Below are 7,579 nucleotides of genomic sequence, written 5' to 3' on the forward strand. Positions count from 1 at the left end.
GCCTCTTGTTTACTTTCACAAGAGAGTCTGTAAACATTTCTGGACAAATGCACTACTACACTTTCAAGAACACTTTCCAGACTCTGTTTTCTCAGACCAGATATTTAAAGTTCCTGCAAATACCATGGTTACTAACCCCCTTCCAGCAGCCAATTCCACACATTTACATGGGATGGGAATCTGGCTCCTTAGACCAAATTATATACTGTTTGTTCATTTGAATGTGAGTTTCCTTTGATCTTAACCCACATCCTTCCATTGTGCAGACTATTGTATTTTGACACCCTAGATCTTGGCACCATGGGGACTTGGATGTCTCCCTCCTCCCATGCCCTCAGTGTGACACAATGCCCAGGGATGCCCCACTGTCACAGTGCCCCCTGGGATATGTGAGAAACCCGGACACTCCTCAGCCTCATTCTGTCTCTTTTGGAATCCCCATTACTCGCCAGGATGAACTCAGAGAGATGAAAGTTCGGAGAGGGCAACCTGGCACAGAACGGTCTTCAGCCTTCTTGGCTGTGTCCCATCAGCCTTTCCAGGCCATTTTTCCCTTGGGAAAAGCCCTGGTGAGGAATGTTCAATGTGTGGGTGTTTACAAATCAGGACTTTAACCCTATTTCTTTGATGGCTCCATTAGTTATGCTCATTTTGATCTTGCAGTTGAAATAGTTAAGACTGGCCCATACAGTAAGCACATGGTGGCCATAATGGAACTATTGTTACTACACTTCTTTAGACAAATAAAAGAGGCCAGTGGCCGGCTGGTAGCATGCCAGCCAACAAGCCTGCAAAGCCCCTCTCCTTATCTGGGTGCCTATTATAAAGTTACAAGTGGCTAGGAGCCATCCTCAGCCCAGAATGAAGATTTCTTTGTAGATTAGGAAAATCAAATCTGTGCAGTTTTAGCACCTAATAGATATTCATAAGGCATATAACACCATTGTCATTTAAATAAGGCCCTTTCAGGCTGTTCTTATTGATCTGAGCCCATGAATAGCTGTGCATTCTCTTTTTTCCACTAACATAGATGTAGCCCCATAACTCAGTATGTCAATGAGGCATATGTATACGTTTCTTGCCAATGATAGAATTGCACGTAATTTGTCAACAGCTGACATCGTTAATAAAGGATTTACACATATCATGTGAAACATCTATGTACGACTTAACTATATGCCAATTGGTTAAATCTAACATTGCAGCAATATATTTTGGAACTTTTCTTTGAGCTCTTGTGGTGTAAATTTACCCTTAAATGAAAACATATGAACGATAGAGATCCCAGGTGCTTCAAATCAGCAGAGATTTGGCTTGTCTCATGGATTTCAGTGTATTTGACATCATCAAGCAAAGGTCATTAAATCTGGGGGACAACCTTGTACCTGATGTTAGCAGACTAATTAATCTTAAGAATTCCCTGAGACTAGAGCTAAATGCATGTTTATAAAGCCCAGATGTGTATACAGCCCTCCCCTCCACCTGGACTCTTACTACCTCTTAAATTTCATGAACATCACGGATTTCCAAGTGATCCTGTCTTCAACCCTTTCCATTTGTTTGACTAGAAATCCAGCAACTGGGGAAAAAAGCATCTATTTTACAGATTGAGAATATTTTTATGCTCCCACGAAAGCTACACAATCCATTTCAAATAAGTGGGTGTTAGTTTAGGCCATAATGTATTCCTGGATTTATATTTTGAAAAGTAGGTCTACTATACATATGCATCTTCATTAAATGAAAACCCTGCAAGTAGTAGGTAAAAGTGGTAGTATCAGATAAATCAAACTGTGAAATGAAAAGGAGCAAAAGCAAGAGTCTCATTGCTTATTCCTCCCCAACTCAAAATTTTTTATCCCATTCCACAAAGATGATGTGCTTTCCTTTTTGTGTATTGTAGTTATGTTTGCAGTTTGTTCCTGTAACACCACTGCTTAAAAACATCTCAACTGATGATTTATATTGGATATCACTTGATACTTAGAGTTGTAGAATCCAGTATCATACCATTCAAAGTTTCAATAGTTTAATGGTTCACTCCTACAATATATAAAAATAATCCACATTAAATATTTAGAATGAAGAAAAATGCTTCTTAAGTTATAATAAAATTTATAAAAGAAGCATTCTATATTCCCCTTCCTTCCATTTTATTGGTAGATTCTTCTTTAGGAATAAAAATTTTTAAATAGGATTTAGTTAAAGAACCCAAATGGATATAATTTTGCACCATCTATAAGTTTTTTTAAGCCGTAGAAAAGGACTGCTTTCTAAAGATAGTGGCAGACAAGAATATTTTCACAAGCAAATTTAATCTAAATGAAACAGTATATAAATACATTTTTATGGGCATGGCTAAAGAACCACACAATTACTTTATGAACATTATTTAGAGCAACTTTTATGGGAATTAATTTTTTAATTATGAAAGTAGCCATAGTATATTACCTGAAAAATAATACATTTTCATATATCTATCCATAATGATTCTGCATTACTAGAATGAATTAACATTTTTTAATCAGGAAGAAAATGTTATGCTTTTCTTTTTTTAATTTCTATGCTATCTTTAAGACACTGGCACTTTATGTCTTATGTCCTTGTTTTAGTTTGCTAAGCTGCTCAAAATAGATACCATAAAATAGGGTTGGCTTTTAATAATGGGAATTTATTAGCTTGCAGGCTTGCAGTTTTGAGGCCATGAAAATGTCCAAATCAAGGCATCATCAAGGTGATGCTTTCTTACCGAAGACTGGCTACCCATGATCCTGGACTCCTTTGTCACATGGCAAGGCGTGTGGAGATGTCTGCTAGTCTCTTCCTTCTCTTCTGAATTCTGTTGATATTTGGCTTCTTGCTTCCATGGCTTTCTCTCTCTTTAGCTGGATCTCATTCTCTTTTAAAGGATTCCAGTAAAAGGATTAAGATTTATTCTGAATGAAATTGGTCATACCTTAACTTAAGTAACCTCACACAGCATCCTACTTAAAATGGGTCCACATCTACAGGAATGGATTAACCTTAACATACTTTTCTGGGATACGTATAGCTTCAAACCACCACAGTCCTATAACTTAATCTCTCTTTAGAGGTAAATCAGAACTTTTACCCTTAATAAATTATTTGGAAAAAAAAGAAAGCATTATTCTCTGAATCCCACTATTCTCACATTCTTTTATCTCATATTATTTGAGAGAAAAAGTAGAAAATCTACCTTCCTTTCCTTAATCTTCACTGACCATAACTCTTTTTCTCTCAAATTTTTATACTGATTCCCCAACCCCCCTGTCCCACCCTAGCACTGACTGGAATTTTGGGTGTGGAAAAGAAGAGAGAGAGTGAAAGAAGAAAAAACACGGTGATGTAGACATTAAAAATCACCTGATCCAACAACTTCAATTCACACACACAAAATTGTGGTTGCCAAAGGTTAAGTGCACTTTGGAAAAGCAATGGAGAAGCAAACATGTGGAGGGCAGATGGTTCACTTTCAGCTGGTTCCAAAGAGATAGAGGTTTGCTTTCCTAAGGACTTAAGTTGCATCTTTCTAGATAGGTGAACTTGAACACATTCCTTCTTCTGTCTACTCCGTGTCTTATCTGTGTAGTGAGAATACTGCTACATACCACATTATTAGCCCTCTTTTGTGAGCTATAAGGAAGACAAAGTATAGAAAGTGTTTACTGTAGTGTCTACTGGTGGCTGTGTAGGTCTCTAAGAAGAGCAAGAAATAAAGATAGCAAGACTCATTTTAGTCTTAGGTTTGGTTTGGCTCAGAAAAAAAGGAAATGAAGATAAAACTATTAAGTGACTGCAAGTATCCTTTCGTTGTCTCCATAGTTCTTCAAACCATTCCCCACACTGTACCTCAAATAGTGAAATTATGAGTTTGCTGAGTCCTTGAGGAATGAATGAGGTATTGCTCTTGGAAGTAGCGTGTCTCCATTCACCCACAGCCTTGAAATCACGATTTACCCAATTCATCACTGCAGAATTAAAAAGGAGGCTTATAAGTAAAAGGAATGAAGATGCAGCCATTGATTTTTCTTGGGGCAGGCTGAAATTCTCAATAGAATAAACAAAGTCGTTGTGGAGTTACCACTCCTAAGAGATCTATACCTTATCTGAAGATTTGATTTCTGTTAAAAGGTATTGTGATTGCAACCTTCCAAAGTCCTAAATCTGAACCTCATCCTATCTCCTACCTATGTAAATTCCTTTTGTGAACTCACTCCTCCTGTTTTCTTGGTTTCCCCTTCCTCTACTCGCACCATGTTACTGCTGCCTGACACTTTTTGATCATACTGCTCCCCACTTGAATGATCTCATCATTCAAGGCTCAGCTACATCCCAGGCAAATTATTATTTCGTCTTGAAATCTTAAACAACGCCAGCCTCGAAGGACCTCTCTCACCTCTCACATACTAGTTTGTGAGTATTTTATGCAATTTCATACAGTATATAGGAAATTAAGAAGGAATCAAAGATTCCAAAGGAAAATATGAGACAAGCACATTAACTTTCCTAGTTTCAGCTATTGTACTATAAGGTGCAACCAGACGTTGAAGTTGGAAGAATGATTACACTTTTTTCTGTTTCTTGAGCACACAAAATACTGTAGACCCTTGATAAATATTTGATTAAAAAAGAAAAAATGCATGAATGAATAGATAAATGAATGAAGGTGAGACCCTTAGCTAGGTACTGTGATTAATTAATTAAGTGCACTCTTTGCTTCAAGGACTTTGCAGCATGAAAGAGAAGATAGAGTCTTTGTAATATTCTTTAGTAAAAAACAGAATGGCCACAATATCATTAATAGTCTTGGAGCTGACAGAAGAGAAAGACTAATTATGATAGCCTCAAAAAAGTTTTCATAAAGAAGATGGGATTTGATCTGATTTTGAAAGATCATGTACCAGAGAAATCAAGATTTAAGGGATGATTTTGTTTACTAAATCATTGTGTAAATACTCCTTTTGGCTTTCTGGTACATTGGAGGAGACTGAGGGAAATACCTGGAATCTCTGAATTGTAATCCAGCTGCCTTGATCTCTGATAATGATTGTATAGCCTTTATCTTCTGACCCTGTGATTGTAAAAACCATATAACTAACCTTCATTTGTACCCATTTATCTAGTTTTTCAACTTTAGAGACTTGTAATCACTAAAGACAGCCACTAATGTTTATTAATGGAAAGTCTTGGATCAGTCAAGAACTAACCATCCCAAATCCAAAATTATCGTAATAACAAAGACTGGATCTAACCAAAGTGGGCCCACCTGACACACATAATAGCTTAGACTTTAACCTACAAGTCACCTATACCTCATAATAATACCAAAAATCACACCTACCATCATATTAAGGCCACCATTTTCTTACATACGTTCTGTGACTACACAAGTAATCAATCTGCACATGCTCAATAATTAGATCACCTCTAATTACATCATCTGGGGTCACTGTGCTCCTTATCCTAAATCCTGCTCATCTTTTTTTCTAATAAAACTATAAAAATTACTGCAGTTCTGGGAGACAGATTTTGGGCTGATAGGCCATCTGCTCTTCTAGTATGCAACTAGTAATAAACTTATTCTCTCTTTGAAATCCTGGTGTCTCAGGAATTGTTCATTTGAACACATTGGGCAAAAGAATCTACCACCTTTGTCTGGTAACAATCACATAGAATTTAAAAGATAGAGATAATCTTGGGGAATGTACTAGAAGAAAATTCTAGGAGGATTCAAGGACCTGAGCAAAGACTTGGAAGTGTGTGAATTATTTGTTTTTATAATCCCACATTCATCTTAGTATCTGGCACATGGTGGGTGTTGCATAAATATTTGGCTCTAAGTACATGGGTACAATTCAAAAAGGTAGAAAAGTTGACTATTTGAGTGTATGGGAGAGATGGGATATGAGTCTCAAAAAGTAGGTTGAGGGCAGGGGAACTTGGGTTTTCAGTCTCAGGAACAAAAAAGGAGTGATATGGTAGAAAGAGCACTGAGTTGTAGGTTCTTATCATTGTTTCTCTACTAACTAGTTATGGAGTCTTGGAAAAGTTTGACCCCTGTAAGCTTAAGTTTTCTTACCTGTAAAACATACAAGGAAAAGATGGATTGGTTTCTTATACCATTGGCAGGGTTTCAGCTGACCTTGATCTGCTGCTTGTTTTCTCATAGTGGCTTCAAAACCACATCACAGTCTGAAATGTCATGTAGGACAAAGGAGCAAAGGGGCAATTCTTCTCTGCTACATTCATTTTCATTCAACAGCTATTCCTCGTAGGACTGACTCATCCATTAGACACAGCAGGTACAGGGCCTAGAGCTGCCGATCTTTTCAAGAGATAGAGAAATGTTTTAATTTTAATTTCTTTTAAAATTAGAAGAAAAAATGAATTAAATAACAAGAAATCTGGTTTGGATTACATTTTTCTTTATACCAACTGAAAGTCATAAAACATGCTTCTTAAGGAAACGAGAAGCAGACCCCCAAAGTAATAAGTGTGTAAGGCCCATGAAAGTGATAATGTGGCCCTGATTTCTTGAGCTCCACTTATAAAATATAAGTGCTGGGGATATGGGGGGGGGGGCATGGGGGGCTGGTACACACCTGAGGAGCTTGCTTTCCTGAAACTCATATTTGAACACATGAAGCGAGGTTGTGCGATTTATTGAGTAAATAGTCAATGCATCTGCTAGATGAATCATTCTATATTGAGTATGGTTTAATTCTGGAGCTTTAAAGAATCACATGTCATGTTTTGCAGGGCAATGACAGCGCACCCGAAGAATAAAAATAGGCTGATATTCAGGCTGCTTTACAATCAGTCCTGCTCAGAAAGCGTTGCTCTCATCAGCTTCAGCAGAGTCATCAAAGCTGTGGGCATGGAAGGGCAGAGGGCTGCACCAAACTGCCTGAGTTTGCTTTTTAGGATGTTTGTGGTTAAAACATATTTTGGAAAAATAAATATGTTTGATGCTCATGTAATTAGAAGAGGGATGGAAGGAAACCATTGGTTACAAGCCAGATTTTAGGAAATCTCCTCTGAGTATGTAAATTTCGTTTCTATTGTTTTTCTTAGCTGGATTATACAAAATCAAGAAGTATTCTTTATGGAGTGATTCCTTTTCAAGAAGAAAATGTGACTGTCTGCATAAAGATGTCTGTGCTTCCAACTTATGAAAAACACTGCCAAAAAGCAGGGGCTCTGTTTTTATCCTTCACAACCCCGGGCCATCACAGTGCCGGGTCTTTGCTGCCAAAAGAAAGCAGGCGCCCGGATTTATCAAGCCAACATCACCAAACCAGAGAATTCCAGCTGTTATTCGTGTATGCATTTTCTATATTGCTATCTCTCTTTATATCCTTCCCAGAAAAGGATATCCAGGGGGCTTTTAACTGTATTCTCTTGGGTTTCAAAACAGCCTTTCCCTGAAAACTGCAGTGTGGGGCGGGCCTCCGGGCGTAGAGCCTGCGCATGCGCAGCGGGGAGGCGGCGCCGTATCCCAGGCAGGTGCGTTAGGCTCAGGCGCTGGGTTTAAGGGCTCCTGTGCTGTCATCTCCTC

At 38.0% G+C, this 7,579-nt stretch overlaps 1 long non-coding RNA gene across 1 annotated transcript; it reads right to left on the minus strand.

Annotated features, from left to right (window-relative positions):
* Window positions 1–2,688: 2,688 nt before the first annotated feature.
* LOC143688013 (uncharacterized) lies at window positions 2,689–6,160 on the minus strand. The gene is made up of 3 exons (XR_013177783.1): window positions 6,101–6,160; window positions 3,871–3,989; window positions 2,689–2,899 (listed from the first exon to the last, which is right to left on the minus strand). It is a non-coding gene; the product is annotated as an uncharacterized LOC143688013 (long non-coding RNA).
* Between the last annotated feature and the right edge of the window lie 1,419 nt (window positions 6,161–7,579).

Source organism: Tamandua tetradactyla, chromosome 1, assembly GCF_023851605.1.
Source record: "Tamandua tetradactyla isolate mTamTet1 chromosome 1, mTamTet1.pri, whole genome shotgun sequence".
Taxonomy (NCBI): Eukaryota; Metazoa; Chordata; class Mammalia; order Pilosa; family Myrmecophagidae; genus Tamandua; species Tamandua tetradactyla.